The sequence below is a fragment of the Carlito syrichta genome, unplaced genomic scaffold (genome assembly GCF_000164805.1).
Source record: "Carlito syrichta isolate Samal-C Ts95f unplaced genomic scaffold, Tarsius_syrichta-2.0.1 Scaffold313819, whole genome shotgun sequence".
NCBI classification, from domain to species: Eukaryota; Metazoa; Chordata; class Mammalia; order Primates; family Tarsiidae; genus Carlito; species Carlito syrichta.
The window spans coordinates 426972-436816 of record NW_007257915.1 but is presented as its reverse complement, the minus strand read 5'-3'; positions in this window follow the sequence as shown (position 1 = coordinate 436816).

The following is a 9845-nucleotide window of genomic DNA, read 5'->3' as shown; positions in this document are numbered from 1 at the left end:
GGCAGATATCGACTCCTGTCAATCCCCGCTACCCACCCCCCCACTCCCCTCCCCACAGTTTCCTGCTACTTTCAGTCCCTTTCCAGAGGTTTAATTCTAACTGGCAGAAGGGAAAGGGGAGCTGGGCCACCACATAATGGAAGGAATTTTCCAGATTATCAAGAAGGAAGGGGGAAGTGTTCTTGGGAATGGGTTCAAAGGACATGAAAATGTGTAAAGCTGCACAACACCATCATCTCGTGTTCCCCCAAGCACTCACTTTATAGTTCTTCACTTTTCCTCACTTCTTACACACAGAGAAAGCAATTCTGTGAAATGATTCCCATGATACAGGTGAGGTACACGAGGCACAGTGATAAGTGTGCTTTGGATTGCACAACGAGGAAATGGGAAGTCCAGGGGTCGAAGTCAAACCTGTCTAATTCAGAGCCCACACTTTTAAACACTACATATCCTTGCTGACACATTCAGAAAACTTTAATAATTCAGCAGTCTGGAAAACAGTGAGTGGAAGCAGTGACAAATGACATCGGTCAGATGGGCAAAGACAGACTATGGAAGGACCTGTGAACTCCATCAGGGAAACTGAGAACACCAAAGGGTTAAAGTAGAAAAATAATATATTCAGACTTGCAGTTTGGAAAAAACGTGTTGACAAGATAGAGGTGTTTGACAAAGGCAAGATTCTTAACTAGAAAGGGAGCTTAAAGAAACTAATTATAGTGGTCCAGGAAATCAATAGGAAAACTCTGAACGAATGCAGTAGCATTGGAGATGGAGAGGAGGGAACAAATGAGAGAGATCTTAAATAGTAAAATCAGTAGGATTTAGGACGGGTATGGTGGCTCATGCCTGTAATCTCAGCACTTTGGGAGGCTGAAGCGAGAGGATCGCTTGAAACTAAGAGTTCGAGACTAGCCTGGACAACATAGTGAGACCTTGTCTCTACAGAAAATGTAAAAATTATTCAGCCATGGTGGCATGCTCCTGTAGTCCCAGCTACTTGGGAAGCTGAGGTGGAAGGATCACCTGAGCCCAGGAGGTTGAGGTTGTGGAGCCATGATCATGCCACTGCACTCCTTGCCTGTTTCCCCTTCCAATCAATTCTATGACCACAGGATTTGGAATCAAAGATTGGGGTGAAATCTTGGTGCTGTCCTTTGCTGGCTTTTACTTTTTTTTTTTTTTTTTTAGTTGGAGTCACACTCTGTCGCCCAGACTAGAGTACAGATTGACCTGCTGGGCTCCAGCGATCCTTCCGCCTCAGCCTTCCAAGTAGCCGGAATTACAGGCGTGTGTTATCAAACCTGGCTAGTTTTTTATTTATTGTAGAGATGAGGTCTCGCTGCCCAGGCGGGTCTCAAACCCGTGGGCTCAGGCAATCCACTCACCTTAGCCTCCCAAAGGTGCGGGATTACAGGCTGAGCCACCGAGCCCGGCTACTTTTTTACTTTTTAAATTTTTTGAAATTTTATTTTATTGTGGAAAGAACACTTAAAATGAACCCTACTCTCTTAAAGTTTTAAGAATACAATACAGTATTGCTAACTATAGGCACACATTATACAACAGATCTCAGAAACTTACTACTCATCTTTGCATAACTGAAACTTTATGCCTAGTGATTAGCAAATTCCCGGTTTCCCCTCCCTCTGATCTCCTGACAACCACCATTCCACTCTCTGGTTCTATGAATTTGACTATTTTAAATATCTCATATAAGTGGAATTATGCTGTATTTGTTCTTCTGTGACTGACTTATTTCATTTAGTATAATGCCCTCAAAGTTCTTCTATGTTGCCTCATATTGTAGAATTTCTTACTTTTTTAAGGCTGAATAATATTCCACTGTATGTATATCTCACATTTTCTTTATCCATTCATTCACCGATGGACATTTGTTTCCACATCTGTGGATAGTGCTGCAATGAAAACAGGGATGCTAATATCTCTTCAGGATCCTGATTTCAATTCCTTTGGATAAAGCCCAGAAGTAAGATTGCTGTATAATGAACAGAAAACTCCCAGCTTATGATGGTTTCACTCACTTTTTTTTTTATGTTACAATGGGGTGAAAGTGATACACATTCAGTAGAAACAATAGTTGGAGTACCCTTATAACCATTTTGCTTTTTACTCTAGGTGTAGTATTCAGTGAAATATATAAGATAGTCAATACATTATTATGGGTGGTTTTGCCCAACTGAAGGCTAATGTAAGTGTTCTGAACACATTTAAGGTGTACTAGACCAAGATATGATATCCAGTAGGTTATGTGTATTAATGTGTGTTTGACTTACAATATTTTCCAATTTTGGTGGATTTAACAGGATGTAACCCCAGCAAAAGACAAGGAGCATCTGTAATTATATATTTAATTTCCTGAGGAATCTTCATATTATTTTCCATAGAGGCTACAACATTTTGCAGACCCATCAACAATGTACAAAAATTCCAGTTTTCGTCTTGCAACACTTGTATTTTTTGTTTTTATAATAACCATCCTAACAGGTATAAGGTGTTATTTCATTGTGGTTTTGATTTGCATTATCTCGATGCTTAGTGGCACTGAGTATCTTTTTATATACCTATCAGCCACGTGTATATATTCTTTAGAGAAATGTCTATTTAAGTCGTTAGCCCATTTCTAATTGTATTATTAGTTTTTTGTTATCAGTTTATGAGAGTTTTAAAAAATACATTTTGGAAACTAACCCCTTATCAGATACATAGTTTGCAAATAGTTTATTCTGTTTCATAGATTGCCTTCTTGCTAGCTTTTGACTTTGGGCAAAACTCTCTCAATCTAAAAATATCTAGCCCTTACTTCCCTTTCCAATCTCATTTATTTATTTATTTCCTTTGAGTTGGAGGAAAAAAATAGCCTGTTGCCCAGGCTAGAGTGCAGTAGCATGCTCACAGCTACCCCAGCATTGACCTGCTGGGCTCCAGCAATCCTTCTGCCTCAGCCGTCCAAGTAGCCGGAACTACAGGAACGTGCTGCCATGCCCGGCTAATTTTTAATTTATTGTAGAGATGAGGTCTCACCAAGTTGCCCAAGCTGGTCTCAAACCCGCGGGCTCAGGCAATTCACTCACCTCATCCTCCCAAAGTGCCGGGATTACAGGCTGAGGGCACCAAGCCCAGCCATCTCATTTATTCTTTCTTGCAAGAAAGAATAAAATACATTTCAAGATGCTTTGTATCAGAAGTCCTCAACTTCCTGATAGGGACCAGCCTGCACAGCAGGAGGTGAGTGGTGGGTGAGCAAACAAAGCTTCCTCTGTGTATTTACAGTCACTCCTCATTGTTTGCATTACTGCCTGAGCTCCGTGTTCTGTCAGATCAGGGGTGGCTCATAGGAGCACAAACTCTGCTGTGCATCCAAGGGATCTAGTTTGCATGCTTCTTGTGAGAATGTAATACCTGATGATCTGAGGTGGAGCTGAGGCAGTGATGCTAGTGCTGGGGAACAGTTGCAAATACACAACAACATTAACAGAGATGTTTGACTGCATAGAGACCACAATAAATCAATTGCTTGCAGACTCATATCAAAATACTAATTTTATAATAATAATTACTTAATTATATATTACAATGTATAATAATAGAAATAAAATGCACAATAAATATAATGCACTTGAATCATCCCGAAACCATCCCCTAACCTTTGGTCCATGGAAAATTTGTCTTCTGTGAAATCGGCCCTGATCCAAAAAGGTTGGGGACCACTGCTTTATATATAAGATTTGTGAATAACAAAAGCTAAAAAAATAGATACTTTAAAAATATATTTTCATGGGAAATCAGTTTGCAGCTCATATCTGAAAGCTTAATAAGCTAGATTTTTCTGTAATAAATGACAATATTTCTTTCCCTCTATCAGAAAAATGCTAAAATCTTGACTGTACTAACATTATATTTCTTTCTAAACTCTCTACTATGTTTCTCATACCTTCCATATCCAGCTCATTCTCTCTGAAAACAAAAGGAAGTGTCTAATTTGGGTACCAACCCTCCCTTATCTTTACAGATTCTTTTGAGCTCTCTGACCATCAGCCAAATTGCTCTCAATGCCCTGTCACTAGATTCTTTTTTTTTTTTTGAGTTGGAGTCTTACTCTGTCGCCCAGACTGGAGTGCAGTGGCACGCTCTCGGTCACCACAGCCTTGACCTGCTGGGCTCTGGGGATCCTTCCGCCTCAGCCTTCCAAGTAGCCGGAACTACAGGCACACACTACCATGCCCAACTAATTTTTTTGATTTATTGTAGAGACGAGGTCTCGCCAAGTTGCCCGGGTGAATCTCGAACCCACAGGCTCAGGCAATCCACTCACCTCGGCCTCCCAAAGAGCTGGGATTACAGGCTGAGCCACCGAGCCTGGCCTCTAGGTCCTTTTCTAAGCAGTCTAAGAAGGCTTTATACTCCGCTAGCTGTCCTCATTTCTAGCATGCATTCTACCTTCCATCCAGGTTTACCTGCTCAATCTTTGCCTCGTTTTCATCAGTAAGTCTCTAGATCTAGGACTTTCTGTAATCAGTCTGTTGCTGTTGCTTATTGAGCTCTTATAAACCCGAATGGTGGGTGACACAAGAGACAAGTTTTACCCTCAGAATTTGTAATAAGCAAAGATCTACCTTCCTGCTTTCCTTCCATGCCTCCTTTGCTTATGTGAAGTTCGAGTTATGCTTTTCCTATCCCCACCCAATTTCCCAGCAAAACTTTCAAGTACTCCATAAGCCAGAAATAACAAATACCAAAATTGTACTTAATATAATGTTCATTTAAGACCATCATGTTCTCTTACTATAATACTGTGTCCTTGTGCGGTAGTGGTGGTGGTGGATGTGTGTGTTCATGTCATCTGTTTTTTATTGTGATCTTCTGGAAGGCAAGGACTACATCTATTTAAATTGCTTTATGTGGAGTCAGGAAAACCACATCTATGGTTATTTACATGAGACTGGAAGTTCTCATAGTACTTGACACCAGGTGAAAATTAGTGAGATGTATCCATTGATTCCTTTCCCTTTCTCAAAGGTTATCACATAACACCATTGACAGTTGCTAGATCTGAGAGCAGAGTTCTTATAGACTGTTCTCTATGATGTGGTTCTTGTCTCCAGAGAAAGTTCTTGAATTTGTTTCTCAATTTATGGATGTTTATTCAAGATTTAGGATGAGTGAATGAAGGTTAAATCTTGTTGGATCTATCTGTATCTTCCCAGGTACCTTTTTCTCCCTATTGTATCATCAGTTTCTCCCTACTAGTTCTCTCTAATTGGCTTTTAAATTTCAAGTCTCTTCCATAAAGCAAAGAAGCAAAAACCCTCTTACCCATTCATATTCCCACCTCACTTCACATCTTTCTCTTCCTTTTTACAGTCAAGCTTCTGAAAAGTTGCTGACATCTGATGACTTCATTTCTTTACCATCTACTCACTTCTTAGCCAACTCCAGTATAACTCTATGGAAACCAGTTTGAACCATGACTCATGATTTCTTTCTTATTAACCAACGAGTGCTTGTTTGTTAACTGGAATGGACACTGTTCAGTCACTTTCTTCCATGATTTCTATGGTCATTGACCCCACTTACTGTTTCTCCTTTTTCAAAAGCTTTACCTTTCTACCACATCCATGGTACCTACTGCACTCTCTGGCTTTTCTCTTCCCTTCTGCCTGCTATTTCTTACTGCTCTGATGTACTGCTCTTTCTCTTTCTGTCTTTTAGATGTTACTTTCCCAGGGCACTGACTTTGTCCATCTCCACTTCTCACTTTGTAGTCTCTCCGGACAGTCCCTTTCATTCTCATGACTTCAGTTATGCATCTTTATTTTAATACAGATTTTCCTCCCTTGCTTCAGGGTCATATATCAAACTTATAATGGAAATTTCCACTCAGGAGTTCTCAAATTATCTCACATTCCCAACTGTCTTTCCTCCTGTGTTCTTTGCCCAGTTGCTCAAGCTGGAAATCTAGATGCTATCATAATCACCGGCCTTACACCCCTCCCTAGCTCTGCCCTAATGTCAGCTTGTCCTTTCCTGTCACCTCTACACCACTCAAATCCTACTTCTATCCATCCCCACTACCACTGCCATCTTATCTGAGGCCACAATTGCCTCACCTGAGTAAACTCAAAAGCCTCTTTATTGTCTTCCCTCCAATCCATTCTTCACACTGTGTCTAAAGCAAACTTTCTAAAACACCACTAATGTATTTTAAATCTCTACCTAAAATCTTCCATGGTTCTACTACCCTCAGGATACAATGTACACTTCTCAGAGTGTCCTAGAAAACCCTTCAGGATCTGGCGCTTATGTATGATTCCAGCCCACTCTTTTCACCTTTTTCTTTCTCACTAAACTCAGTCATACTAATCTATTTCATTTTCTTCTCTGAACCTCATGCCTTTTTCTTAGGGCCTTTGCACATGCTACCTTTGCCTGACCTGTCATTCAAGGGGTCATAGTTAGACCTAGGGTTAGGTTAACCTTAACCATAACCCTAAGTTCCAAGGATATGTCCTGTAGGAAGCCTGCCCTGATTACCAATCCAATCATGGCTGGGTTGAGCATTCTTCTAGACATTTCCATAACACTCCTTTGATAGTACTGATCTTTCTCTGCTGTGGCTGGTTGTTTAGTCTTATACCCTCTAGACTATGAGTTGGTAAGGATATGGACAAGGTTTTATTTATCACTATGTCTTCAACTACTCAGCAAAAGGCTTGACATAAGGCTTGTTATTCAGTAAATATTCTTGAAATGATGCCTAACAATGAATGAATAAAAGACCATCTAATATGATGTTTCATAGCTTTTTTTTGGTCATTATCATTCTGCTAATAAGCAAAATTAAATTAAATTTAGAGTCTACTCAAGGATAGAAATTAAAGACCTAGGGGTGGCAACTCTTTCACTGATGAGTTAGTGAAGCACAACACAGCCTTGGACCACCAGGAATACATTACTTTTCTTGAAGACCACAAAAGTTTTGTCAAGAGCCAATAGAGAAGATAGGCATATTGAAAAATCCTAATTTAATGACAGGCTTTGGCCAGCAAACAAAACTTACTCTGAAGCTAGACACATGTTTAAAAATGATTATCATCCTTATATTGTGAAAAAAAAACAACAAATTTAAATTTTTGTTGTACTTTCATTTACTATTTATTTGCTTTTTCTGGGACAAATTTATTATTTCTAAATTTTCTGTATAACATGATGACAAGCAATAAAATTGGTTTATCTCCTTGAAAAAAAAGGGAACAAGATTTCATTGGATAAGGCTGAGTTTTGAAGGGCCACAAACCATTGTGCTATCTATAATTTTTTTTCCTACCACTAAGAAATGATTTTATTTTATTATTTTTGCTTAATGGGGCAATATTGTTCTCTTTGAGAATGTGTGGTCTATCAGTATTACTTTTTGCTCCAAGAGATTGAATAAGAAGCTTATTGGTCATCTGTCATTTATAAAATAAGGAAGTTGTAATAAATCAGTGCTTTAAGATTCTCAGAATTTCTGCAAGCTAAGAACACTATTTGTAGCCATTATAGGATGTGTTTTCTGAAAAGGTTCATGGCCAATGAAATCGAAGATTTGTTTTAAAATATTTTTGAACTTTTTTTTTTTTTTTTTTTTTGAGTTGGAGTCTCACTCTGTCGCTCAGACTGGAGTGCAGTGGCCGCTCCCGCCACCACAGCCTCAACCTGCTGGGCTCCGGCGATCCTTCCGCCTCAGCCTTCCCAGTAGCCGGAATTACAGGCACGCGCTATCATGCCCAGCTGATTTTTTGATTTATTGTAGAGACGAGGTCTCGCCAAGTTGCCCAGGTGGGTCTCGAACCCACGGGCTCAGGCAATCCACTCACCTCAGCCTCCCAAAGCGCGGGATTACAGGTTGAGCCACGGAGCCCGGCTATTTTTGAACTTTTTATACCTCTCTTTCCTTTGAAAGTGAGTGTCTTAGTCAGTTTGGGTGCTGTACAGAATACTATAAACTGGGTGTCTTAAACAGTAAACACAGTTCTCATAGTTCCAGAGGTTGAGAACTCTAAGATTAAAGTGCTGGTAGGTCTGATGTTTGGTGAAGGTCCTCTTCCTGTTTTGCAGATGGCCACCTTCTTACAGAATCCTTATACAGTGGAGAGAAATGGATCTCATGCCTCTTCCTATTTTTATAAGGGCATTAACCCCATCATGAAGGCCTATCCCATGGCCTAATATTATCTGAATTAACTCCCAAAGACTCCACCTCCAAATATTGTCTCATTAGGGATTAGGATTTCAACGTATGACTTTGAGAGGACTGTAAACATTTAGTCTATAGCAAGGGGCTTACTCTCATTTGATTCAACTGAGCCTCTTTCTTTTTTTTTTTTTTGAGTTGAAGTCTCACTCTGTCGCCCAGACTGGAGTGCAGTGGCCGCTCCCGGCCACCGCAGCCTCGACCTGCTGGGCTCCGGTGATACTTCCGACTCAGCCTTCCAAGTAGCCGGAATTACAGGCATGCGCTACCACGCCTGGCTGATTTTTTGATTTATTGTAGAGATGAGGTCTCGCTGCCCAGGCGGGTCTCGAACCCGCGGGCTCAGGCAATCCACTCACCTCAGCCTCCCAAAGGCGGGGGATTACAGACTGAGCCACCGAGCCCGGCTCAATTGAGCCTCTTAACAAAATATTAGAATAAATGACTCTAAGTCAACTGAAAAGAGAAATGTCATCTTTATGTTATGCAATATCCATCTAAACATGCTATGAGATTTCTAAAATTATCCTTCATGGAAGAGGGATTTGCCTTGCAAATTCTCTCACAAACTTTAGGGCACTTGTTAAGTTTCTTTATATTGAACAATTAGATAGTTTAAACCAAACCTCTAGATTCTTATTCACTACTTTATCTTTTTCAATCTCTGTGCAAGTCTTGTTTTTGACTCTTTAGTAAATGATTTGGTTGAAGATTTGTTTGTGTACCCCAAATTTCTAAGATCAAAACCTAGTCAAGTATGTTTATGAATTCACCAATGATAAGTGTGGCATTTGAATTTTTTTCATGGCAACACTTATTCCTGGAAACAAGAATTAGAGAGTGAGCATTCACAAAGTTTTTAATATTCTCAACAAGCTTCTTTACTAACTCTTAAGCTAAAGTAGTCCTTCAGAATTAGATGATTTCAAGGCTTAATTCTCAATTCTTCCATTTATTCATTCAATACATGTTTACTGAGTGTCTACCATGTGTCATTATATGCTTTGTTCTAGGCTGTGGGAATATAATAGAGAAAAAAAAATCCCTTCCACATATTTTAGTAGGAAGACAGATGATAAATATATTACATAAACAATAGATAGTGTTTAGAGTATGATAAGTAGTAAATTTAAAAATAGGAAAAAGTCTATGAAATGGTAAAGGAAGGTGTTCAAAATCATCTGCATTAGCTTTTGAGTGAATCTAAATTGTGATAAACTCATCTGTGATTTTTTTGTACGTTGGTTTGAATCCTCTCCATCATAATAGGGACTGATGTTCTTTCTAGTGGAATATTTTAGGTAATTTTTTTAAAACATGATTTATCCCAAGCATTCAACACAAAATTTGAAAAATAAATATTCTTCAAAATTTCTAGACTCAAGTTGGCCAAGAAACTTTTGGGGTAATTTTCTTACTGAGAAAATGGAAGTTGCCAGTTATCCACAAACATAGGACAACTGACAAATAGTAAATACTGGCGTGCTTACATGTGCCAGCCTTCCAGAAAATGTTATGAATTCCTTCCCCCCTTCTATATCAGTTACAGTTAGAGAACAAACAAACAAATGAAATTCTTTTCTAC